This window comes from Delphinapterus leucas, chromosome 16 (genome assembly GCF_059928025.1).
Source record: "Delphinapterus leucas isolate spDelLeu-1000000601 "Yukka" chromosome 16, BTC_Dleu_Yukka2, whole genome shotgun sequence".
Classification (NCBI taxonomy): Eukaryota; Metazoa; Chordata; class Mammalia; order Artiodactyla; family Monodontidae; genus Delphinapterus; species Delphinapterus leucas.
Genome location: NC_143144.1, coordinates 41347091 through 41374952, shown reverse-complemented (window position 1 = coordinate 41374952; position 27862 = coordinate 41347091). Strand labels below are relative to the sequence as shown.

Genomic DNA, 27862 nt, shown 5'->3' with positions numbered 1-27862 from the left:
GGTTTCAGGATACAAGATCATGTACAAAAATTAACTGTATTTCTATACACTTGCAATGGTCTATTTGAAAATGAAATTATGAAAGGAATTTCTTTTATAATAGCATCAAAAAGAATAAGGTACTTAGGAATAAATTTAACAAAAGAAGTGCAAAATTTATACTCTGAAAAATACAATGCATTGTTGAAAGCAGTTAAAGAAATGGAAAAGCTTCCCACTTTCAAGGATCAAGACAATATTGTTAAGATAGCAGTATTCCCCAAACTGATCTCCAGATTCAGTGCAATCCCTAAGAGAACTCTAGCTGACTTCCTTATACAAATGATGAGGTGATTCTAAAATTCACATGCAATTGCAAAGGAATCAGAAGAGCCAAAATAATCCTGAAAATAGAGAAAAAAGTAAAAGGACTCACATTTCCCAGTTTCAAAACTAGTACCAGGATAGATATATAGATCAGTGTAACAGATTGTGAGTCTAGAAATAAACTCATACATCTGTGGTCAACTGATTTTCTGTAAGGTTGCCAACACCATTTAGTGGGGATAGAAGAGTCTTTTCAACAATGGTAATAGGACAACTGGATAGCCACATGCAAAGCAATGAAATTAGAACTTTACCTTATACCATGTATACATATAAGTTAACTGAAAATGGATCAAAGACCTAAATGTAAGAGCAAAAACTATAAAACTCCAAGAAGAAAATGGAGATGTAAATCCTGATGACCTTGCAGTTCCTCAAAAACTTAAACATTGATTTACCATTTGATCCAGCAATTCTACTTTGGGTATATATACAAAAGACTTAAAACCTGGGCTCAAACAGATATTTGTACAACAATGTTCACAGAAGCATTATTCAAAATAGCCAAAAGGAAGAAACAACACAAATATCTATCAACAGATGAACTGATCAACAAAATGTGATATGCATACACTGGAATATTATTCAGCTTTAAGAAATAAAATTCTAATATATGCTACAACATAGATAAGCCTTGAAGACAATACTAAGTGAAATAAGCCAGATAAAAAAGGACACATATTGTATAATTCTACCTATCTGAGGTACCTATAATAGTCAAATGCATAGAGACAAAAAGTACCAGGGACGGGGGAGTGGAGTATAGGGAGTTACTGTTTAATGCGGACAGAGTTTCTGTTTGGTTTGATGAAAAAGTTCTGGAGATGGGTAATGGTGATGGTTGAACAACAATGTGAATGTACTTAATGCCACTGAAAAGTCCACTTAAAATGGTTAAAATGCAAAATTTTATGTTATGCATAATTTACCACAATAAAAAATAAAATTAAAAAATTCTTCATGACCTTGCACTTGGTAAGAGATTCTTAGCTATGGTAAGAGATTCTTAGCTATGGCAATAAAAGTAAAAATGCTAAAAGAAAAAATACGGAAGTTGGACTAAATAAAAATTTTAAAGGTTTGTGTTTCAAAAGAAACAAGAGAGTGAAAAGACAGCCCACAAAATGGGAGAACATTTTTGCATATATCTAATAAGGGATTTGTATTTAGAATACATAAGTAACTATTACAATAATAAAAAGAAAAATAATCCAGTCTTTCTTTTTTTTATTTTAAACATCTTTATTACAGTATACTTGCTTTACAATGGTGTGTTAGTTTCTGCTTAATAACAAAAGTGAATCAGTTATACATATACATATGTCCCCATATCTCTTCCCTCTTGCATCTCCCTCCCTCCCACCCTCCCTATCCCACCCCTCTAGGTGGTCATAAAGCACCAAGCTGAGAGCTGATCTCCCTATGCTATGAGGCTGCTTCCCACAAGCTATCTATTTTATGTTTGGTAGTGTATATATGTACATGCCACTCTCTCACTTTGTCACAGCTTACCCTTCCCCCTCCTCATATCCTCAAGTCCATTCTCTAGTAGGTCTGCATTTTTATTCCCGTCTTGCCCTTAGGTTCTTCTGACCTTTCTTCTTTTTAGATTCCATATATATATGTGTTAGCATATGGTATTTGTTTTTCTCTTTCTGACTTGCTTCACTCTGTATGACAGTCTCTAGGTCCATCCACCTCACTACAAATAGCTCAATTTCGTTTCTTTTTATGGCTGAGTAATATTCCATTGTATATATGTGCCACATCTTCTTTATCCATTCATCCGATGATGGACACTTAGGTTGCTTCCATGTCCTGGCTATTGTAAATAGACCTGCAATGAAAATTTTGGTACATGACACTTTTTGAATTATGGTTTTCTCAGGGTATATGCCCAGTAGTGGGATTGCTGGGTCATATGGTAGTTCTATTTTTAGTTTTTTAAGGAACCTCCATATTGTTCTCCATAGGAGCTGTATCAATTAACATTCCCACCAACAGTGCAAGAGGGTTCCCTTTTCTCCACACCCTGTCCAGCGTTTAGTGTTTGTAGATTTTTTGATGATGGCCATTGTGACTGGTGTGAGATGATATCTCATTGTAGTTCTGATTTGCATTTCTCTAATGATTAATGATGTTGAGCATTCTTTCATGTGTTTCTTGGCAGTCTGTATAACTTCTTTGGAGAAATGTCTATTTAGGTCTTCTGCCCATATGTGGATTGGGTTGTTTGTTTTTTTGATATTGAACTGCATGAGTTGCTTGTATGTTTTGGAGATTAATCCTTTGTCAGTTGCTTCACTGGCAAACATTTTCTCCCATTCTGAGGGTTGTCTTTTGGTCTTGTTTATGGTTTCCTTTGCTGTGCAAAAGCTTTGAAGTTTCATTAGGTCCCATTTGTTTATTTTTGTTTTTGTTTCCATTTCTCTAGGAGGTGGGTCAAAAAGGATCTTGCTGTGACTTACGTCATAGAGTGTTCTGCCTATGTTTTCCTCTAAGAGTGTGATGGTGTCTGGCCTTAAATTTAGGTCTTTAATCCATTCTGAGTTTATTTTTGTGTATGGTGTTATTGAGTGTTCTAATTTCATTCTTTTACATGCAGCTGTCCAGTTCTCCCAGCACCACTTATTGAAGAGGCTGTCCTTTCTCCACTGTATATTCTTGCCTCGTTTTTCAAAGATTAGGTGACCATATGTGCGTGGGTTTATCTCTGGGCTTTCTATCCTGTTCCATTGATCTATCTTTCTGTATTTGTGCCAGTACCATACTGTCTTGATTACTGTGGCTTTGTGGTATAGTCTGAAGTCAGGGAGCCTGATTCCTCCAGCTCCGTTTTTCGTTCTCAAGGTTGCTTTTGCTATCCGGGGTCTTTCGTGTTTCCATACAAATTGTGAAATTTTTTGTTCTACTTCTGTGAAAAATGCCAGCAGTAGTTTGATAGGGATTGCATTGAATCTGTAGATTGCTTTGGGTAGTAGAGTCATTTTCACAATGTTGATTCTTTCAATCCAAGAACATGGTATATTGCTCCATCTATTTGTATCATCTTTAATTACTTTCATCAGTATCTTATAATTTTCTGCATACAGGTCTTTTGTCTCCTTAGGTAGGTTTATTCCTAGATATTTTATTCTTTTTGTTACAATGGTAAATGGGAAGGTTTTCTTAATTTCACTTTCAGGTTTTTCATCATTAATGTATAGGAATGCAAGAGATTTCTGTGCATTAATTTTATATCCTGCCACTTTACCATATTCATTGATTAGCTCTAGGAGTTTTCTGGTAGCATCTTTAGGATTCTCAATGTATAGTATCATGTCATCTGCAAACAGTGATAGTTTTACTTCTTCTTTTCTGATTTGGATTCCTTTTATTTCCTTTTCTTCTCTGATTGCTGTGGCTAAAACTTGCAAAACTATATTGAATAATAGTGGTGCGAGTGGGCAACCTTGTCTTGTTCCTGATCTTAGTGGAAATGCTTTCAGTTTTTTCACCATTGAGGACTATGTTGGCTGTGGGTCTGTCATATATGGCCTTTATTATGTTGAGGAAAGTTCCCTCTGTGCCTACTTTCTGCAGGGTTTTTATCATAAATGGGTGTTGAATATTGTTGAAAGCTTTCTCTGAATCTATTGAGATGATCATATGGTTTTTCTCCTTCAATTTGTTAATATGATGTGTCACGTTGATTGACTTGTGTATATTGAAGAATCCCTGCATTCCTGGGATAAAACCCACTTAATCATAGTGTATGGTCCTTTTAATGTGCTGTTGGATTCTGTTTGCTAGTATTTTGTTGAGAACTTTTGCATCTGTGTTCATCAGTGATATTGGCCTGTAATTTTCTTTCTTTGTGACATCTTTGTCTGGTTTTGGTATCACAATGATGGTGGCCTCGTAGAATGAATTTGGGAGTGTTCCTCCCTCTGCTATATTTTGGAAGAGTTTGAGAAGGATAGGTGTTAACTCTTCTCTAAACGTTTGATAGAATTCGCCTGTGAAGCCATCTGGTCCTGGGCTTTTGTTTGTTGGAAGATTTTTAATCGCAGTTTCAGTTTCAGTGCTTGTGATTGGTCTGTTCATATTTTCTATTTCTTCCTGGTTCAGTCTCGGAAGGTTGTGCATTTCTAAGAATTTGTCCATTTCTTCCAGGTTGTCCATTTTTTGGCATAGAGTTGCTTGTAGTAATCTCTCATGATCAATTGTATTTTTGCAGTGTTAGTTGTTACTTCTGCTTTTTCATTTCTAATTCTATTGATTTGAGTCTTCTCCCTTTTTTTCTTGATGAGTCTGGCTAATGGTTTATCAATTTTGTTTATCTTCTCAAAGAACCAGCTTTTAGTTTTATTGATCTTTGTTATAGTTTCCTTCATTTCTTTTTCATTTATTTCAGATCTCATCTTTATGATTCCTTTCCTTCTGCTAACTTTGGGGTTTTTTTGTTCTTCTTTCTCTAATTGCTTTAGGTGTCAGGTTAGATTGTTTATTTCAGATGTTTCTTGTTTCTTAAGGTAGGCTTGTATAGCTGTAAACTTCCCTCTTAGAACTGCTTTTGCTGCATCTCCTAGGTTTTGGGTCGTTGTGTTTTCACTGTCATTTGTTTCTAGGTATTTTTTGATTTCCTCTTTGATTTCTTCAGTGATCTCTTGGTTATTAAGTAGTGTGTTGTTTAGCCTCCACGTGTTTGTATTTCTTACAGATATTTCCCTGTAATTGATATCTAGTCTCATAGCATTGTGGTCAGAAAAGATACTTGATACGATTTCAATTTTCTTAAATTTACCAAGGCTTGATTTGTGACCCAAGATATGATCTATCTTGGAGAATGTTCCATAAGCACTTGAGAAGAATGTGTATTCTGTTGTTATTGGACGGAATGTCCTATAAATATCAATTAAGTCCATCTTGTTTAATGTATCATTTAAAGCTTGTGTTTCCTTATTTATTTTCATTTTGGATGATCTGTCCATTGGTGAAAGTGGGGTGTTAAAGTCCCCTACTCTGATGGTGTTACTGTCGATTTCCCCTTTTATGGCTGTTAGCATTTTCCTTATATATTGAGGTGCTCCTATGTTGGGTGAATAAATATTTACAATTATTATATCTTCTTCTTGGATTAATCCCTTGATCATTATGTAGTGTCCTTCTTTGTCTATTGTAATAGTCTTTGTTTTAAAGTCTATCTTGTCTGATATGAGAATTGCTACTCCAGGTTTCTTCTCATTTCCATTTGCATGGAATATCTTTTTCCATCCCCTCACTTTCAGTCTGTATGTGTCCCTAGGTCTGAAGTGGGTCTCTTGTAGACAGCATATATATGGGTCTTGTTTTTGTATCCATTCAGCCAGTCTGTGTGTTTTGGTTGGAGCATTTAATCCATTTCCTTTTAAGGTAATTATCAATATGTATGTTCCTATCACCATTTTCTTAATTGTTTTGGGTTTATTATTGTATGCCTTTTCCTTCTCTTGTGTTTCCTGCCTAGAGAAGTTCCTTTAGCATTTGTTGTAAAGCTGGTTTGGTGGTGCTGAATTCTCTTAGCTTTTGATTGTCTGTAAAGCTTTTAATTCCTCCATCAAATCTGAATGAGATCCTTGCTGGGTAGAGTAATCTTGGTTGGTTTTTCTCCTTCACTTTAAATATGTCTTGCCACTCCCTTCTTCTTGCAGACTTTCTGCTGAAAGGTCAGCTCTCAACCTTATGGGGATTCCCTTGTGTGTTATTTCTTGTTTTTCCCTTGCTGCTTTTAATATGTTTTCTTTGTATTTAATTTTTGACAGTTTGATTAATATGTGTCTTCGTGTGTTTCTCCTTGGATTTATCCTGTATGGGACTCTCTGTGATTCCTGGACTTGATTAACTATTTCTTTTCCCATATTAAGGAAGTTTTCAACTATAATCTCTTCAAATATTTTCTCAGTTCCTTTTATTTTATTATTATTATTCTGGGACCCCTATAATTCGAATGTTGGTGTGTTTAATGTTGTCCCAGGGGTCTCTGAGACTGTCCTCAATTCTTTTCACTCTTTTTTCTTTATACTGCTTTATGGCAGTTATTTCCACTGTTTCATCTTCCAGGTCACTTATCCGTTCTTCTGCCTCAGTTATCCTGCTATTGATTCCTTCTAGAGAAGTTTTAATTTTATTTATTGTGTTGTTCATCACTGTTTGTTTGCTCTTTAGTTCTTCGAGGTCCTTGTTAAACGTTTCTTGTATTTTCTCCGTTCTATTTCCAAGATTTTGGATCTTTACCATCATTATTCTTAATTCTTTTTCAGGTAGACTGCCTATTTCCTCTTCATTTGTTAGGTCTCGTGTGTTTTTACCTTGCTCCTTCACCTGCTGTGTGTTTCTCTGTTTTCTCATTTTGCTTATCTTACTGTGTTTGGGGTCTCCTTTTTGCAGGCTGCAGGTTCGTAGTTCCCGTTGTTTTTGGTGTCTGTCCCCAGTGGCTAAGGTTGGTTCAGTGGGTTGTGTAGGCTTCCTGGTGGAGGGGACTTGTGCCTGTGTTCTGGTGGATGAGGCTGGATCTTGTCTTTCTTGTGGGCAGGTCCACGTCTGGTGGTGTGTTTTGGGGTGTTTGTGGCCTTATTATGATTTAGGCACCCTCTGTGCTAATGGATGGGGTTGTGTTCCTGTCTTGCTAGTTGTTTGGCAGAGGGTGTCCTGCACTGTAGCTTGCTAGTTGTTGAGTGGAGCTGGGTCTTGGCGTTGAGATGGAGATCTCTGGGAGATTTTCACCGTTTGATATTGCATGGAGCTGGGAGGTCTCTTGTGGACCAGTGTCCTGAACTTGGCTCTCCCATCTCAGAGGCACAGCCCTGACACCTGGCTGGAGCACCAAGATCCTATCATCCACATGGCTCAGAATAAAAGGGGAAAAAAAAAAGAAAGAAGATAAAATAAAGTAAAATAAAATAAAGTTATTAAAATAAAAAATAATTATTAAGAAAAAAACAATTTTTTAAGTAATAAAAAAAAAAGGACAGAACCCTAGGACAAGTGGTAAAAGCAAAGCTATACAGACAAAATCACACACAGAAGCATATACATAGACACTCACAAAAAGAGAATAAGGGGAAAAATATATATATATATATCATTGCTCCCAAAGTCCACGTCCTCAATTTGGGATGATTCGTTGTCTATTCAGGTATTCCACAGATGCAGGGTACATCAAGTTGATTATGGAGATTTAATCTGCTGCTTCTGAGGCTGCTGGGAGAAATTTCCCTTTCTCTGTTCGCACAGCTCCCGGTGTTCAGTTTTGGATTTGGACCCACCTCTGCATGTAGGTTGCCTGAGGGCGTCTGTTCTTTGCTCAGACAGGACGGGATTAAAGGAGCAGCTGATTCGGGGGCTCTGGCTCACTCAGGCCAGGGGGAGGGAGGGGTACGGATGTGGGGCGAGCCTGCAGCAGCAGAGGCCGGCGTGACATTGCACCAGCCTGAGGCATGCTGTGCGTTCTCCCGGAGAAGTTGTCCCTGGATCACGGGACTCTGGCAGTGGTGGGCTGCACAGGCTCCTGGGAGGGGAGGTGTGGAGAGTGAGCTGTGCTTGTGCACAGGCTTCTTGGTGGCGGCAGCAGCAGCCTTAGCATCTCATGCCTGTCTCTGGGGTCCGCGCTGATAGACACGGCTCACGCCCATTTCTGGAGCTCCTTTAAGTGGCACTCTGAAGACCCTCTCCTCGGCACCAGGAAACAAAGAGGCAAGAAAAAGTCTCTTGCCTTTTAGGCAGATCCAGACTTTTTCCCGGACTCCCTCCCGGCTAGCTGTGGTGCGCTAGCCTCCTTCAGGCTCTGTTCATGCAGCCAACCCCAGTCCTCTCCCTGGGATCCGACTGAAGCCCAAGCCTCAGCTCCCAGCCCCCACCTGTCCAGGCGGGTGAGCAGACAAGCCTCTTGGGCTGGTGAGCGCTGGTCGGCACCGATCCTCTGTGCGGGAATCTCTCCACTTTGCCCTCCACACCCGTTGCTACGCTCTCCTCCGTGGCTCCAAAGCTCCCCCTCTCTGCCTCCCGCAGTCTCCATCTGCGAAGGGGCTTCCCAGTGTGTGGAAACCTTTCCTCCTTCACAGCCCCCTCCCACTGGTGCAGGTCCCGTCCCTATTCTTTTGTCTCTGTTTTTTGGGTTTTTTTGCCCTACCCAGGTACATGGGGAGTTTCTTGCCTTTTGGGAGGTCTGAGGTCTTCTACCAGTGTTCAGTAGGTGTTCTGTAGGAGTTGTTCCACATGCATATGTATTTCTGATGTATTTGTGGGGAGGAAGGTGATCTCCACATCTTACTCTTCCACCACCTTGAAGCTCCTCCCCCAATCCAGTTTTTAAAATGGGCAAATGTGAATAGACATTTCTCCAAAGAAGAGACCCAAGTGGCAAACAAGCACATGAAACAATGCTCAACATCATTAGTCATAAAGAAAATGCAAATCAAAATCACAATGAGATACCACTTCGTGCCCAGCAGGATGACTAGAATTGAAAAGTCAGATAGTAATTGTTGGTGAGGTTGTGCAGAAATTTGAACTCTGATACACTGCCAGTGGGAGTGTAAAAGTAGCCCAACACTTAGGAAAACAACCTAGTATTTCCTCAAACAATTAAACAGAAGATTACCATATCACCCAGGATTCCACTCTAGGAAATAGAACACGAGAAGTAAAAATACATGTCCACACAGAAATTTCTACATGAATGTTTATAGCAGCACTATTCACAATAGGCAAAAGGTAGAAACAACCCAATGTCCAACAGTGGATGAATGGATTAACGAAACGTGGTATATTCAAACAATGAAATATTATGTGGCCATTAAAAGGAATGGAGTACTGATATATGCTACAGTATAGATGACCCTTGGAAACACTATGCTAAGAGAAAGAAGCAAGTCACAAAAGACCACACTGTTTCATTCATGAGAAAGTCCAGAATAGGGATGTCTATGGAGACAGAAAGTAGATTAGTTGTTCCTTAGGGCTGGGGACAAGGAATGGAGGGATAAGTGTGATAGCTAAAGGATATCATGTTTCTTCTTAAGGTGATGAAAATGTTCTAAAAATTGTCTGTGGTGATGGTTGTACTTGTCTGTGAATATACTAGCAACCACTGAATTGAACAATTTAAATGGGTGAATTATATGGTATGTGAATTACATGTCAATGAAGCTGTTAAATAATTTAAAATTCTGAAAAACAGTATTACAGATCAGAGTAATATAACCAAAAGGAAGGGACATTAAAGTTTATGGGACTCAAGTGGCAGCTTTGAAAGGCATTGTTTCTAGGAGAGAAGGATTATTTTTCAGGGGAAAAAAAAAAAAGCAACACCCTTCCATGACAAAAACTCTCAGCAAGCTAGGAATAGAGGAAACTCCTTCAGAGCGATCTAGGGTATCTCCAAATAACATACAACTAATATCATATTAATGATGAAATATTTAATATTTCCCCCTAAGATCAGAAACAAGAGAAAGTTGTTCACTCATACTACTTCTATTGGAACTGGAAGTCCTAGCCATTCTAATAAGGCAAGAAAATGAAATGAAAGATATAAAGATCAGAAAGGAAAAAGTAAATCTGTTTCAATTTTCAAACGGCATAATTATTTACACAGAAAATCCTAAGGAATCTACAAAAAAACTAACAAAATTAATGAGTGAATTTTGCAGTCATAGTATGTAAGATTAATATTTTAAAAACTCAATTGTGTTTTATGCACCAGCAGCTAATAATTAGCAATGAAATTTTTAAAACTGCACTTACAACAACAGCAACAAAAACACAAACTACTTTGGAATAAATTAACTAAAGACCTGTACACTAAAACCCATAAATCCTTGCTGAGAGAAATTAAAGGAGGTCTAAATAAGATGAGAGATATACCACGCACATGGGTTGGAGGGTTCAATATTGTTGATATCCATTTTCCTCAAATTGATTCATAGATTCAACATAATCCTAATGAAAATCCCACCAGCCATACTGCAGAAATTAACCAGCTGATTCTAAAATGTATGTGGAGGTGCAAAGAACCTATAATATACAAAGTAAAACTGAAGAAAGATACACTTGAAGGAATTAACTACTCAATTTCAAGAGTTACTAGAACATTACAGAAATCAAGACAGTTTGATACTATAGTAGAGTACATATAGTGTATATAAGTATAAATAGATCAATGGACCAGAATAGAGAGCCAGAAATAGACCCCTAACTTATATTATCATTTGATTTTCAACAAAGTTGCCTGAAAAATTCAATGGGGAAAGGAAAGGTTTTCAACAGATATTGTTGGAATAACTGGATGCCCATAGGGGGAAAAAAAAAAAGAACATCAACCCCTATCTCCAGCATACATAAAATTTAACTTGAGATGGATTGTAGATCTAGACATAAAAGTTACAATCATAAAGCTTTTAAAGGAAAACTTAGAATATCTTCATGACTTGAATGTAGGCAAAAATCTCCTAGGCAGGTCAAGGAAACATTAAGCATCAGAGATAAAATGGATTAATTAGACTATCACAGTTAATTTTATGCTCTTCAAAGATACATATATAAATTTAATAGGTAAGCCAAAGACTAGGAATAAACGTTTGCAAACCTATATCTGACAAAGGAATGGTACCAAAATGTATGAATTCCTACAACTCAATAGCATAAAGAGAAATAACTCAAGGAAATAGGGCAGAAGTTTTGAATTTCACAAAAGAAGACTTACAAATGGCTAAAATTTAAAAGATGACAAAATTAAATCTTGGCAATGTTGCAGACCAAGAGAATCCTTTAACATTTTTGATAGGAGTGTAAAATTGTACAACTACTTTGGATAAAGGTCAGCCAGTTTCCTGTAAAGCTCAATACCCTATGTCTCATCAATTCCACACCTCACTTTACCTAACAGAAATGGAACACATGTATGCAAAAATACATGCACAAGAATGTTCATAGCAGCTTTTTCCTAATAGCCTCAAATTGGAAACAATACAAAAGGCCATGAGGAGAATAAATAAGCAATATTTGCTATATTCACACAATAGACTACTACTCAGAAATAAAAAGGAATGAATTACTGACAAAACAAAAACAGCAATGGATGAATCTCAAAAACATGCTGAGTGAAATAAGCCTACACAAAAACATACACACTGTATGGTTTCATTAATATGAAATTCTAGAATAAGCAAAACTAATCCATGGTTGAAAAAGCAGAATGATGTTATCTCTGTCAGTATGGGGTAGAGGATTTACTGGGAAGTGGAATAAGGAAACTGTCTAGGGTGCTGGTGGTGTTCTATATCTTGATAGTGGTTTGGGTTACACAGATGTATGCAATTATTAAAACTTAGCAAATATATACTAAATATTTGTGCATTTCTTTGTATGTATATTTTACATTAGCAATTGTAAAAAAAAATATTGTGTTCTATTTAATGATATTCATGATAAAGCATTTAAGGGGAAATGCAGTAACGTGGACAATTTACTTTGAAATGCATCAAAAATAAAATGGATTAACGGATAGATAGAGGAATAGTTTCACCAATATGGTAAGTGAAAACTGTAAAATGTTAGCTGTAGAATCTAAGTGATAAGTATATGTGTGTTGGCTGGAAAATTACTTCAACTTTTCTGTATATTTGAACATCCTCACAAAAAAATGCTAGAAAAAAAGAGGAGGAATCACTTCTGAAGCCTGGATGGTAAAAGGAAAAAATATATATACAAGAGAGGGAAACATAGCACCTTCGAAGAGAAAAAAGACAAAAAGTCAAAGGATGCATAAAATTCCCCCTCACATGTATATCCTTCCCCCAAGCCGTCTATTAAGGAAAATGCACTTAGCTACATTGCCAGGAGAGAGAGAGGGGATTCTTAAAGTGTGAATTTTGTAACTCACCAAATGTACCAATATTGTTCATGGAATGCATACATATGTAGTTTTAATCTATAAAAAGCTAAAATGAGAAGAAAACAGAAAAGAGGAGTCAGAACATTTCAGCTGATGAAAACCTCCCTAAAACCATAAAACAGAAGAAAACTGTAACACAACAGTCCAATCTGTATTAGCCTAAAACAAGTGCATAAAGATCTGAAAAACACCTTGCATGAAAAATTCAAAACTTAAAAGAAATAGGCAAAGAAATAAAACATGAGTTGATTGAAGAATGGAAAGGAAGCAAAATATAAAGTCATATCAGAAATAAAGACTAAATTTCAAAATGCCCAAAGAGGAATACAATCAAATAGAAATATAAGGACGATCAAAGAAAAGCAGGAAAATAACACAGAAAAATTTTAAATGAGATTAAGAAAAGGATCAGAGAGAAAATGGTTTAAACAGGAGACAGGCAAAGAAGAGCCAACATACATATACTAGGAATCCCTGAAGAAGGAAAACAAAACAAAGGAACAGAACAAATATTTAAAAGTATAATCCAAGAAAACTTTCCAGAGATAAATTAAGGCTTGAATTTACATATTGAAAAGGCCCACTGGTTACCATGTAAAATTGCCTTAGAATGATCAACTCCAAGACACTTTCACTGTGTGCATCCCTAAACACTATGTTTGCTTGTTTTTTTAAATAGATAGGTATAGATACAGATATTCACACATTATGCATACTTTTGTGTCTGGTTTCTTTCATTCAACATCATGGTTGTGAGAACAGACCCAGAAATAGAGTCATAAACACACAGTATTAAGAATATTTTTTTAAAAATGAGAACGTGACTCCGGTAGAAGTGAGGATAGCTGGCACTTGTATGTTGGGAGCCCTCTGAGCAGCTAGAAATATTCAATGTATGACTCGAGGAGTAGTAGCATGGATGCTTGCTGAACATTTATGTTTTAAATGCTCATCTGTGTTTAAGAGTTGGGGAAAGAGTAAGGAGAAACGAAAAAGTAAGGAAGGGAAGAAAAGAAAGCAGCAAAGGAGGAAAAAAGGGAGAAAAGGATAAATGAAAGACAATTTTTGAAAAAACAGCTTCCTGAGATATAATTTACATACAATAAAACTCACCTGTTTTAAGTGTACACTTCGATGTTTTTTTAGTGTATTTACAGAGGTGTGCAACCATCACCACAATTTAATTTTAAATATTTCCATCACCCCAAAGGAAACATCATGACCATGTACTCAACTCTCACTTCCAGTGCCCTGTCTCTAGATCAGTGACTTCTCTGGACAATTCATACCAATGGAATCATATACTGAGTTGGCCAAAAAGTTCGTTTGGGTTTTTCCCTACGATCTTATGAAAAACCCAAATGAACTTCTTGGCCAAACAAATATGTGGTCTTTGTGTCTGGCTTCCTTAACTGTGCATAGTATTTTTGAGGTTCATCCATGGTACAGCATGCATAGTACTTATTTCCTTCTCATGGCTGAATAATATTCCACTGTAAGGATATACCGTATGTTGTTCATCTGTTCAACAGTTTGTGGACACTTGGGTTGTTTCCACTATTTTGGCTATTGTAAATAATGCTGCAATGAACACTCACCTTCAAGTCTTTGTATAAACATATATTTTTATTTCTCTTGGAGGATTTTTCTAGGAAAGAAATTCCAGGGTAGTATGGCAACTCTATGTTTAACATTTTGAGGAAATGCCAAACTGCTTTCCAAAGTAGCTGACCATTTTAAAATCCCACCAGCAGTGTTTCAATTTCTCCACATCTTCACCACTTGTTATTGACTTTCTTTAATTGAAGTATAGTTGACTTAAAATGTTGTATTAGTGTCAGGTGTACAGCAATGTAATTCAGTTATACATATATATACATATCTATTCTTTCTTCAGATTATTTTCCCTTATAGTTTATTACAAAAAAATTAGTTCCCTGTGCAACAGTAGGTCCTTGTTGGTTATCTATTTTATATATAGCAGTATACTGTTGATCCCAAACTCCTAATTTATCCCACCCTTTCCCCTTTGGTAACCATAAGTTTTCATTCTATGTCTGTGGGTCTATTTCTGTTTTGTACATAAGTTCACTTGTATCCACTTTTTGGATACAAGTGTAATCCACTTTTTGGATTCCACATAAGTGATATCATATGGATATGTTTCCTTCTCTGTCTGGCTTACTTCACTCAGTATGATAATCTCTAGGTCCATTCATGTTGCTGCAAATGGCATTACTTCATTCTTTTTTATGGCTGCGTAATATTCCACTGTGTATATATACCACATCTTCTTTATCCATCCATTTGTTGATGGACATTTAGGTTGCTTCCATGTCTTGGCTATTGTAAATAGCGCTGCAATGAACATTGGGATGCATGTATCTTTTCGAATTAGTTTTCTCTGGATATATGCTCAGGACTAGATCACTGGATCATACGGTAACTCGATTTTTAGTTTTTTAAGGAACCTCCATACTGTTGCTCCATTGTGGCTGCACCAATTTACGTTCCCACCAACAGTGTACAAGGGTTCCTTTTTCTCCACACCTTCTTCAGCATTTGTTACTTGTAGACTTTTTAATGATGTTGATGCTGACCAGTGTGAGGTGATACCTCACTGTGGTTTTGATTTGAATTTCTCTAATAATTAGTGATGTTGAGCACCTTTTCATATCCCTTTTGGCCATCTGTATGTCTTCTTTGGAGAAATGTCTATTTAGATCTTCTGCCCATTTTTTGATTGGGTTGTTTGTTTTCTTGATATTGAGCTGTATGAGCTGTTTGTATAGTTTGGAAATTAATCTTTTGTCATTCACATCATTTGCAAATATTTTCTCCCATTCTGTAGGTTACCTTTTTGTTTTGATTATGGTTTCCTTTACTGTGCAAAAGCTTTTAAGTTTAATTAGGTCCTTGTTTACTTTTGTTTTTATTTTCTTTACTCTAGGAGACAGATCCAAAAAGGTATTGTTGCAAATTATATCAAAGAGTGTTCTGCCTATGTTTTCCTCTAGGAGTTTTATAGTATCAGTTCTTACATTTAAGTCTTTAATCCATTTTGAGTTTATTTTTGTATATGGTGTTAGAGAATGTTCTAACTTCATTTTTTTACATGTAGCTGCCCAGTTTCCGAGCGCCAGTTACTGAAGAGAATGTCTTTTCTCCATTGTATATTCTTGTCACCTTTGTTGTAAATTAACTGTCCATAGGTGTGTGGGATTATTTCTGGACCTTCTATCCTGTTCATTGATCTATATTTGTTTTTATGCCAGTACCATACTGTTTTGATGAGTGCAGCTTTGTAGTACAGTCTGAAGTCAGGGAGCCTGATTCCTCCAGCTCTATTTTTCTTTCTCGAGATTGCTTTGGCTACTCAGGGTCTTTTGTGTTTCCATACAAATTTAAGATTCTTTTTTCTAGTTCTATGAAAAATGCCATTGGTAACTTGATAGGGATAACATTTTATCTGTAGATTGCCTTGAGTAGAACAGTCATTTTAACGTTGACTACTGTTGATTCTAACAGTCCACGAACACAGTATATCTTTCCATCTGTTTGTGTCATCTTCAATTTATTTCTTAGTGTCTTACAGTTTTCTGCATACAGGTCTTCTGTCTCCTTAGGTAGGTTTATTCCTAGGTATTTTATTCTTCTGCATGCGATGATAAATGAGATTATTCCCTTAATTTCTCTTTCAGATCTTTAATGTATACAAATGCAACAGATTTCTGTGTATTAACTTTGTATACTGCATCTTTACTGAATTCATTGATGAGACCTAGTAGTTCTGGTAACATCTTTAGGATTTTCTATGTATAGCATCATGTCATCTGCAAACAGTGACAGTTTTACTTCTTTTCCAATTTGGATTCCTTTTATTTCTTTTTCTTCTCTGATTGCTGTGCCTAGGACTTCCAAAACTATATTGAATAAAAGTGGTGATAGTGGACATCCTTGTCTTGTTCCTGATCTTAGAGGAAATGCTTTTTGTCCACACAGAAACTAGTAGGAAGGTCAAAAGATAAAAGTAATAAAATCATCTATATCCACAATAAGCAGTTAAGGGATACACAAAACAATTAGACGAGGCTTCCCTGGTGGCACAGCAGTTGAGAGACCGCCTGCCGATGCAGGGGACACGGGTTCTTGCCCCAGTCCAGGAGGATCCCACATGCCGTGGAGTGGCTGGGCCCATGAGTCATGGCTGCTGAGCCTGCACGTCTGGAGCCTGTGCTCCGCAACGGAGAGGCCACAGCAGTGAGAGGCCCACATACAGCAAAAAAAACAAAAACAAAAACAAAAAAAAACAGTTAGATGTAATATATGATATCTAATCCAGTAATCAGGAGAGAAGGAGAGTACAAATTCAGGATATTTGAAATGCATTTGAAATTAAGAGATCAACAACTTAAAACAATCACATATATGTATAGTCTGCTATATCAAACCTCATGGCAATTGCAAACCAAAAGTCTGCAATAGATATACACACAAAAAAGAAAAAGGAGTCCAAATACAACATTAATGATAGTCATCATATCAGAAGACAAAAGAACAAAGAGGAAAGAAAGGAAAATAAAGACTTTCAAAAACAAATCCAAAACAATTAACAAAATGGCAATAAGAACATACATACTGATAATCACCTTAAATATAAATGGATTAAATGCTCCATCCAAAAGACCTAGAGTGGCTGAATTGATACAAAAACAAGACATATGCTGTCTACAAAAGACCCACTTCAGAGAACGGAGCCCACGTTTCCGAAGAGCTGGAATTCCCGGCTCGGGGTCTCTTCCCTCTACCGTCACAGAACTGCCCCAGAGCCCGAGGGGGGGGCGGCCTCACTGAGGCTGCCAGCTCTGGAGGGGCCCTGGAGGGCGAAGCCACGACCGTCCTGGGGACAGCGGGCCGGATCACTCATCCTGGGGTAAGCCAGCTTCCATATCATGAGCTTCCATATCACGCCTATGGAGAGATCCATGTGGCAAGAAACTGAGGCTTCCAACTGCAGCCACGTTAATACACCAGAAATACATCTACACGTGGAACAACTCTTACAGGACACCTACGGAACACTTGCAGAAGACCTCAGACCTCCCAAAAGCCTCAGAAGCAGCGGATTAAAGCTCCACAATCAACTTGATGTACCCTGCATCTGTGGAATACACGAATAGAAAACGAATCATCCCAAATTGACGAGGTGGACTTTGAGAGCAAGATTTATGATGTTTTCCCCTTTTTCTCTTTTTGTGAGTGTGTATGTGTATGCTTCTGTGTGAGATTTTGTCTGTATAGCTTTGCTTCCACCATTTGTCCTGGGGTTCTATGTGTCCATTTTTTAAAAAAAAATTTTTCTTAATAATATATTTTAATAACTTTATTTTATTTTACTTTATCTTTTCTCTCTTTCTTTCCTTCCTTCCCTCTTTTAGACAACGAACCATCCCAAACTGAGAAGGTGGACTTTGAGAGCAATATTTATGACTTTTTCCCCTTTTCCTCTTTTTGTAGAGTGTGTATGCATATGCTTCTGTATGAGATTTTGTCTGTATAGCTTTGCTTCCACCATTTGTCCTAAGGTTCTATCCCACCGTTTTTTTTTGTTGTTTTTTTTAAATTTTTTTCTTAATAATTATTTTTTAGTTTAATAACTTTACTATATTTTACTTTATTTTATTTACTTTATCTTCTTTCTTTTTTCCTTCCTTCCCTCCTTCCTTCCTTCCTTCCTCCCACCGTCCCTCCCTCCCTCCTTTCTTTCTTTCTTTCCTTCTTTTCTTCTTTCTTCCTTCCTTCCTTTCTTTCTCTCTTTCGTCCTACTTCTACTAATTCTTTCTCTCTACTTTTTCTCCCTTTTATCCTGAGCCGTGTGGATGAAAGGCTCTTGGTGCTGCAGCCAGGAGTCAGTGCTGTGCCTCTGAGGTGGGAGAGCCAACTTCAGGACACTGGTCAACAAGACACCTCCCAGCTCTACATAATATCAAATGGCGAAAACCTCCCAGAGATCTCCATCTCAACGCCAGCACCCAGCTTTACTCAACGACCAGCAAGCTACAGTGCTGGACACCCTATGCCAAACAACTAGCAAGACAGGTACACAACCCCACTCATTAGCAGAGAGGCTGCCTAAAATCATACTAAGTCCACAGACACCCCAAAACACACCACCAGACGTGGACCTGCCCACAAGAAAGACAAGATCCAGCCTCATCCACCAGAACACAGGCACAAGTCCCCTCCACCAGGAAGCCTACACAACCCACTGAACCAACCTTAGCCACTGGGGACAGACACCAAAAAAAACGGGAACTACAAGCCTGCAGCCTGCAAAAAGGAGACCCCAAACACAGTAAGATAAGCAAAATGAGAAGACAGAAAAACACAACGCAGATGAAGGAGCAAGATAAAAACCCACCAGACCTAACAAATGAAGAGGAAATAGGCAGTCTACCTGAAAAAGAGTTCAGAATAATGATAGTAAAGATGATGCAAAATCTTGGAAATAGAATACACAAAATGAAAGAAACATTTAACAAGGACCTAGAAAAACTAAACATGAAACAAACAACGATGAACAACACAATAAATGAAATGAAAAATACTCTGGATGGGACCAATAGCAGAATAACTGAGGCAGAAGAACGGATAAGTGACTTGGAAGATAGAATAGTAGAAATATCTACTGCAGAGCAGAATAAAGAAAAAAGAATGAAAAGAACTGAGGACAGTCTCAGAGACCTCTGGGACAACAATAAACACAACAACATTCGAATTATAGGGGTTCCAGAAGAAGAAGAGAAAAAGAAAGGGACTGAGAGAATATATGAAGAGATTATAGTTGAAAACTTCCCTAATATGGGAAAGGAAATATTTAATCAAGTCCAGGAAGCACAGAGAGTCCCATACAGGATAAATCCAAGGAGAAATACGCCAAGACACTTATTAATCAAACTGTCAAAAATTAAATAGAAAGAAAGCGTATTAAAAGCAGCAAGAGAAAAACAATAAATAACACACCAGGGAATCCCCATAAGGTTAACAGCTGATCTTTCAGCAGAAACTCTGCAAGCCAGAAGGGAGTGGCAGGACATATTTAAAGTGATGAAGGAGAAAAACCTGCAACCAAGATTACTCTACCCAGCAAGGATCTCATTCAGATTTGATGGAGAAATTAAAACCTTTACAGACAAGCAAAACCTGAGAGAGTTCAGCACCACTAAACCAGCATTACAACAAATGCTAAAGGAACTTCTCTAAGCAAGAAACACAAGAGAAGGAAAAGACCTACAATAACGAACACAAAACAATTTAGAAAATGGAAACAGGAACATACATATCGATAATTACCTTAAATGTAAATGGACTAAAAGCTCCCACCAAAAGACACAGATTGGCTGAATGGATACAAAAACAAGACCAATATATATGCCATCTACAAGAGACCCACGTCAGACCTAGGGACACATACAGACTGAAAGTAAGGGAATGGAAAAAGATACTCGATGCAAATGGAAACCAAAAGAAAGCTGGAGTAGCAATTCTCATATCAGAAAAAAAAGACTTTAAAATAAAGACTATTAGAAGAGACAAAGAAGGACACTACATAATGATCAAGGGATCGATCCAAGAAGAAGATATAACAATTGTAAATATTTATGCACCCAACATAGGAGAACCTCCATACATAAGACAAATACTAACAGCCGTAAAAAGGGCAATCGACAGTAACACATTTATGTTAGGGGGCTTTAACACCCAACTTTCACCAATGGACAGATCATCCAAAAAGAAAATAAATAAGGAAACACAAGCTTTAAATGATACATTAAACAAGATGGATTTAATTGATATTTATAGGACACTCCATACAAAAACAACAGAATACAAATTTTTCTCAAGTGCTCATGAAACATTCTCCAGAAGAGATCATATCTTGGGTCACAAATCAAGCCTTGTTAAATTTAAGAAAACTGAAATTGTATCAAGTTTCCTTTCCAAACACAATGCCATGAGACTAGATATCAATTACAAGAAAATATCTATAAAAAATACAAACACATGAAGGCTAAACAATACAGTACTGAATAACGAAGTGATTACTGAAGAAATCAAAAAGGAAATTAAAAAATACCCAGAAACAAATGACAATGGAGACACGACGACCCAAAACCTATGGGATGACGCAAAAGCAGTTCAGAGAGGGAAGTTTAGAGCAATAAAAGCCCACCTTAAGAAACAGGAAACATCTCGAATAAACAACCTAACCTTGCACCTAAAGCAATTAGAGAAAGAAGAACAAAAACCCCCAAAGTTAGCAGAAGAAAAGAAATCATAAAAATCAGATCAGAAATAAATGAAAAACAAATGAAGGAAACGATAGCAAAGATCAATAAAACTAAAAGCTGGTTCTTTGAGCAGATAAACAAAATAGATAAACCATTAGCCAGACTCATCAAGAAAAAAAGGGAGAAGACTCAAATCAATAGAATTAGAAATGAAAAAGCAGAAGTAACAACTAACACTGCAGAAATACAAAAGATCATGAGAGATTACTAAAAAGCAACTCTATGCTAATAAAATGGACAACCTGGAAGAAATGGACAAATTCTTAGAAATGCACAACCTGCCAAGACTGAATCAGGAAGAAATAGAAAATATGAACAGACCAATCACAAGCACTGAAATTGAAACTGATTAAAAATCTTCCAACAAACAAAAGCCCAGGACCAGATGGCTTCACAGGCCAATTCTATCAAACATTTAGAGAAGAGCTAACACCTATCCTTCTCAAACTCTTCCAAAACATGGCAGAGGGACGAACACTCCCAAATTCATTCTACGAGGCCACCATCACCTTGATACCAAAACCAGACAAGGATGTCACAAAGAAAGAAAACTACAAGCCAATATCACGGATGAACACACATGCAAAAATCCTCAACAAAATACTAGCAAACAGAATCCAACAGCACATTAAAAGGATCACACAGCATGAGCAAGTGGGGTTTATTCCAGGAATGCAAGGATTCTTCAATATACGCAAATCAATCAATGTGATAAACCATATTAACAAATTGAAGGAAAAAAACCATATGATCATCTCAATACATGCAGAGAAAGCTTTTGACAAAATTCAACACCCATTTATGATTAAAAACCCTGCAGAAAGTAGGCATAGAGGGAACTTTCCTCCACATAATAAAGGCCGTATATGACAAACCCACAACCAACATCCTCCTCAATGGTGAAAAACTGAAAGCATTGCCACTAAGATCAGGAACAAGACAAGGTTGCCCACTCTCACCACTCTTATTCAATATAGTTTTGCAAGTTTTAGCCACAGCAATCAGAGAAGAAAAGGAAATAAAAGGAATCCAAATCGGAAAAGAAGAAGTAAAGCTGTCACTGTTTGCAGATGACATGATACTATCCATAGAGAATCCTAAAGATGCTACCAGAAAACTACTAGAGCTAATCAATGAATCTGGTAAAGTTGCAGGATACAAAATTAATGCACAGAAATCTCTTGCATTCCTATACACTCATGATGAGAAATCTGAAAGTGAAATCAAGAAAACACTCCCATTTACCACTGCAACAAAAAGAATAAAATATCTAGGAATAAACCTACCTAAGGAGGCAAAAGACCTGTATGCAGAAAATTACAAGACACTGATGAAAGAAGTTAAAGATGATACAAAGAGAGGGAGAGATATACCATGTTCTTGGATTGGAAGAATCAACATTGAGAAAATGACTCTACTACCCACAGCAATCTACAGATTCAATGCAATCCCTATCAAACTACCACTGGAATTTCTCACAGAACTAGAATAAAAACTTTCACAATTTGTATGGAAACACAAAAGACCCCGAATAGCCAAAGCAATCTTGAGAACGAAAAACGGAGCTGGAGGAATCAGGCTCCCTGACCTCAGACTATACTACAAAGCTACAGTAATCAAGACAGTATGGTACCGGCACAAAAACAGAAAGATAGGTCAATGGAACAGGATAGAAAGGCCAGAGATAAACCCACGCACACATGGTCACCTTATCTTTGATAAAGGAGGCAGGAATGTACAGTGGAGAAAGGACAGCCTCTTCAGTAAGTGGTGCTGGGAAAACTGGACAGCTACATTTAAAAGTATGAGATTAGATCACTCCCTAACACCATACACAAAAATAAGCTCAAAATGGATTAAAGACCTAAATGTGAGGCCAGAAACTATCAAACTCTTAGAGGAAAACATAGGCAGAACACTCTATGACATAAATCACAGCAAGATCCTTTTTGACCCACCTCCTAGAGAAATGGAAATGAAAACAAAAATAAACGAATGGGACCTAAAGAAACTTCAAAGCTTTTGCACAGCAAAGGAAACCATAAACAAGACCAAAAGACAACCCTCAGAGTGGGAGAAAATATTTGCAAATGAAGCAACTGACAAAGGATTAATTGCCAAAATTTACAAGCAGCTCATGCAGCTCAATACCAAAAAAAACAAACAACCCAATCCAAAAATGGGCAGAAGACCTAAATAGACATTTCTCCAAAGAAGGTATACAGACTGCCAACAAACGCATGAAAGAATGCTCAACATCATTAATCATTAGGGAAATGCAAATCAAAACTACAATGAGAAATCATCTCACACCAGTCACAATGGCCATCATCAAAAAATGTAGAAACAATAAATGCTGGAGAGGGTGTGGAGAAAAGGGAACACTCCTGCACTGCTGGTGGGAATGTGAATTGGTACAGCCAATATGGAGAACAGTATGGAGGTTCCTTAAAAAACTAAAAATAGAACTACCATATGACCCAGCAATCCCACTACTGGGCATATACCCTGAGAAAACCATAATTCAAAAAGAGTCATGTACCAAAATGTTCATTGCAGCTCTATTTACAATAGCCCGGAGATGGAAACAACCTAAGTGCCCATCACCGGATGAATGGATAAAGAAGATGTGGCACATATATACAATGGAATATTACTCAGCCATAAAAAGAAACGAAATTGAGCTATTTGTAATGAGGTGGATAGACCCAGAGTCTGTCATACAGAGTGAAGTAAGTCAGAAAGAGAAAGACAAATACTGTATGTGAACACATAGATATGGAATGTAAAAAAAAAAAAAATGTCATGAAGAACCTAGGGGTAAGACAGGAATAAAGACACAGACCTACCAGAGAATGGACTTTAGGATATGGGGAGGGGGAAGGGTGAGCTGTGACAAAGCGAGAGAGAGGCATGGACATATATACACTACCAAACGTAAGGTAGATAGCTAGTGGGAAGCAGCCGCATAGCACAGGGAGTTCAGCTCGGTGCTTTGTGACTGCCTGGAGGGGTAGGATAGGGAGCGTGGGAGGGAGGCGCAAGAGGGAGGAGATATGGGAACATATGTATATGTATGACTGATTCACTTTGTTGTAAAGCAGATATTAACACACCACTGTAAAGTATTATATTCCAATAAAGGTAAAAAGAAATAAATTAATTTTTTTTAAAAACCCACTTCAGATCTAGAGACTGAAAGTTTGGGGATAGAAAAAGGTACTCCATGCAAATGGAAATCAAAAGAAAGCTGGAGTAGCAATACACGTATCAGACAAAATCGACTTTAAAGCAAAGACTGTTACAAGAGGCAAAGAAGGACAACACATGATGATCAAGGGGTCAATCCAAGAAGAAGTTATGGTCATTGTAAATATATATGCACCCAACACAGAAGCACATCAGTATATAAGGCACATGTTAACAAACTTAAGGAGAAATTGAAAGTAACACAATAATAGTGGGGGAGTTTAACACCCCACTTACATCAATGGACAGATCATCCAGACAGAAAACCAATAAGGAAACACAGACCTTAAATGACACACTAGACCAGATGGACTTCACTGATATTTAGAGAGCATTCCATCTGAAAGCAGCAGAATATACGTTCTTTTCAAGTGTGCATGGAACATTCTCCAGGATAGTAAGCCTCAGTAAATTTAAGAAAACTGAAATCATATCAAGCATCTTTTCTGACCACAATGCTATGAGATTAGAAATCAACTACAAGAAAACAACTGCAAAAAACAAACACGTGGAGGCTAAATAATATGCTACTGAATAACCAATGGATCACTGAAGAAATCTAAGAGGAAATAAAAAAACACCAAGAGACAAATGAAAATGAAAACACAATGATCCAAAACCTATGGGATGCAGCAAAAGTAGTTCTAAGAGGGAAGTTGATAGTGATACAAACTTTCCTCAGGAAAGAAGAAAAATCTCAAATAAACAACCTAACCATATCCCTAAAGTAACAAGAGAAAGAAAAACAAATAAAACCCAAAGTTAGTAGAAGGTAAGCAATCATAAAGATCAGAGTAGAAATAAATGAAATAGAGACTAAGAAAACAATAGAAAACATCAATGAAACTAAAAGCTGGTTCTTTGAAAAACACAAAATTGATAAATCTTTAGGCAGACTCATCAAGGAAAAAAAAGGGAGAGAGCCCAAATCAATAAAATTAGAGATGAAAAAGAAGTTACAATGGGCACCACAGAAATACAAAGGACCATAAGAAACTACTACAACTAACTATATGCCAATAAAATGGAAAACCTAGAAGAAATGGACAAATTCTTAGAAAGGTACAATCTCCCAAAACTGAACCAGAAAGAAATAGAAAATATGAACAGACCAACTACAAGTACTGAAATTGAACTTGTGATTAAAAAACTCCCAACAAACAAAAGTCCAGGACCAGATGGCTTCACAGGCAAATTCTATCAAACATTCAGAGAAGAGTCAACACCTATCCTTCTGAAACTATGCCAAAAACTTGCAGAGGAAGGAACACTTCCAAACTCATTCTATGAGGTCACCATCACCCTGATACCAAAACCGGACAAAGATACCACTCACACACAAAAAAAATTACAGGCCAGTATCACTGATAAACATAGACGCAAAAATCTTCAACAAAATACTAGCAAACCGAATCCAAAAATACATTAAAAGAATCATACACCATAATCAAGTGGGGTTTATCCCAGGGATGCAAGGATTTTTCAATATCCTTAAATCAATCAGTGTGATATACCACATTAACAAACTGGAGAATAAAAACCATATAATCATCTCAATACATGCAGAAAAAGCTTTTGATAAAACTCAACATCCATTTATGACAAAAACTCTCCAGAAAGTGGGCATACAGGGAACATACCTCAACAAATAAAGGCCATATGTGACAAACCCACAGCTAACATCATAATCAATGGTGAAAAGCTGATTGTTTTTTTGTAATAGCTATTCTAGTGTGTGTGGAGTGGTATATCACTGTGATTTTGATTTTTAATTCTCTAATAACTAATGACATTGAACATGTGCTTACTGGTCATTCCTGTATCTTCTTTTGAGAAATGTCTGTTCAAATCTTTTGATCATTTAAAAATTTTTAAAAATCTTGTCACTGAGTTGTAAAAGTAGTTAAAAATATTCCAAAAATAAGACCCTCATTTGATAAATTCCATACGTGTAAATATTTTCTCCCACTCTATAGGTTGTCTTCTCCATTTCTAGATGGTGCTGTTTAACTGCAAAATTTTAAATTTTGATTAAATTTATCACTTTTTCTTTTATCATTTGTGTTTTTCTTTTAACATCTTTATTGGAGTATAATTGCTTTACAATGGTGTTAGTTTCTGCTTTATAACAAAGTGAATCAGTTATACATATACATATGTTCCCATATATCTTCCCTCTTGCGTCTCCCTCCCTCCCACCCTCCCTATTCCACCCCTCTAGGTGGTCACAAACCACCTAGCTGATCTCCCTGTGCTATGCGGCTACTTCCCACTAGCTATCTGTTTTACGTTTGGTAGTGTATATATGTCTATGCCACTCTCTCACTTTGTCACAGCTTACCCTTCCCCCTCCCCATATCCTCAAGTCCATGCTCTAGTAAGTCTGTGTCTTTATTCCCGTCTTACCCCTAGGTTCTTCATGACCTTTTTTTTTTCTTAGATTCCATATATATATGTTAGCATACGGTATTTGTTTTTCTCTTTCTGACTTACTTCACTCTGTATGACAGACTCTAGGTCCATCCACCTCACTACAAATAACTCAATTTCCTTTGTTTTTATGGCTGAGTAATATTCCATTGTATATATGTGCCACATCTTCTTTATCCATTCATCTGTTGATGGACACTTAGGTTGCTTCCATGTCCTGGCTATTGTAAATAGAGCTGCAATGAACATTTTGGTACATGACTCTTTCTGAATTATAGTTTTCTCAGGGTATATGCCCAATAGTGGGATTGCTGGGTCATATGGTAGTTCTATTTTTGTTTTTTAAGGAACCGCCATACTGTTCTCCATAGGAGCTGTATCAATTTACATTCCCACCAACAGTGCAAGAGGGTTCCCTTTTCTCCACATCCTGTCCAGCATTTATTGTTTGTAGATTTTTTTTTTTTTTTGCGGTACGTGGACCTCTCACTGTTGTGGCCTCTCCCATTGCGGAGCACAGGCTCCGGACGCGCAGGCTCAGCGGCCATGGCTCACGGGCCCAGCTGCTTCGTGGCATGTGGGATCTTCCCGGACCGGGGCACGAACCCATGTCCCCTGCATCAGCAAGCGGACTCCCAACCACTGCACCACCAGGGAAGCCCATGTTGTTTGTAGATTTTTTGATGATGGCCATTCTGACTGGTGTGAGATGATATCTCATTGTAGTTCTGATTTGCATTTCTCTAATGATTAATGATGTTGAGCATTCTTTCATGTGTTTGTTGGCAGTCTGTATATCTTCTTCGGAGAAATGTCTATTTAGGTGTTCTGCCCATTTTTGGACTGGGTTGTTTGTTTTTTTGATATTGAGCTGCATGAGCTGCTTGTATATTTTGGAGATTAATCCTTTGTCAGTTGCTTCATTTGCAAATATTTTCTCCCATTCTGAGGGTTATCTTTTGGTCTTGTTTATGGTTTCCTTTGCTGTGCAATATCATTTGTGCTTTTGATGTTGCACGTAAGAAATAACTGCTTAACCCAAGATCACAAAGATTTACTCCTATGATTTCTTCTAAGGGTTATATCACTTACATTTAGGGCTGTGATTCATTTTGAGTTAATTTTTGCATATGAAGTGAGGTAGGGAATCCAAATTCTTTTTTTTTGCATGTTGATATCCAGTTGTTCCAGCACCAACTGTTGAAAATGAAGGAAGAGTTTCAGGCAGATCAAAAACCTTTGGGATAATTGTAGGTTATTCTGCAATTGTAGGTTATCCTACAGTTATCCCAAACCTCAAAGACTCATTTAAAATTAGTTACATGATAATTTTATTTTCCATCCAAAATATATGTGGTTTACAGTTGTCAACTCTACATTTCTTGATTCATATGAAAGAATCTGTGTGAGAAAATCAGACAGAAGCATCAGATGCAATGTAGAAATCCAACACAGGGAAGCAAAGAGAGGTTATCGGAAATGAAACAGATGCAATGCTTGGGACATCTTGGTAACCTAAGGAAAAGATCAATGTAATTCTGAAAAGTCATAA

At 37.2% G+C, this 27862-nt stretch overlaps 1 long non-coding RNA gene across 1 annotated transcript in view; it reads right to left on the bottom strand.

Annotated features, from left to right (window-relative positions):
* Positions 1-200: 200 nt before the first annotated feature.
* The window catches only part of LOC111169884 (uncharacterized), a 45044-nt gene continuing 17382 nt past the window's right edge, over positions 201-27862 (bottom strand). The window contains exon 3 of the long non-coding RNA XR_002643303.3: positions 201-27507. This is a non-coding gene — a long non-coding RNA (uncharacterized LOC111169884). The remainder of the gene's footprint in view (positions 27508-27862) is intronic.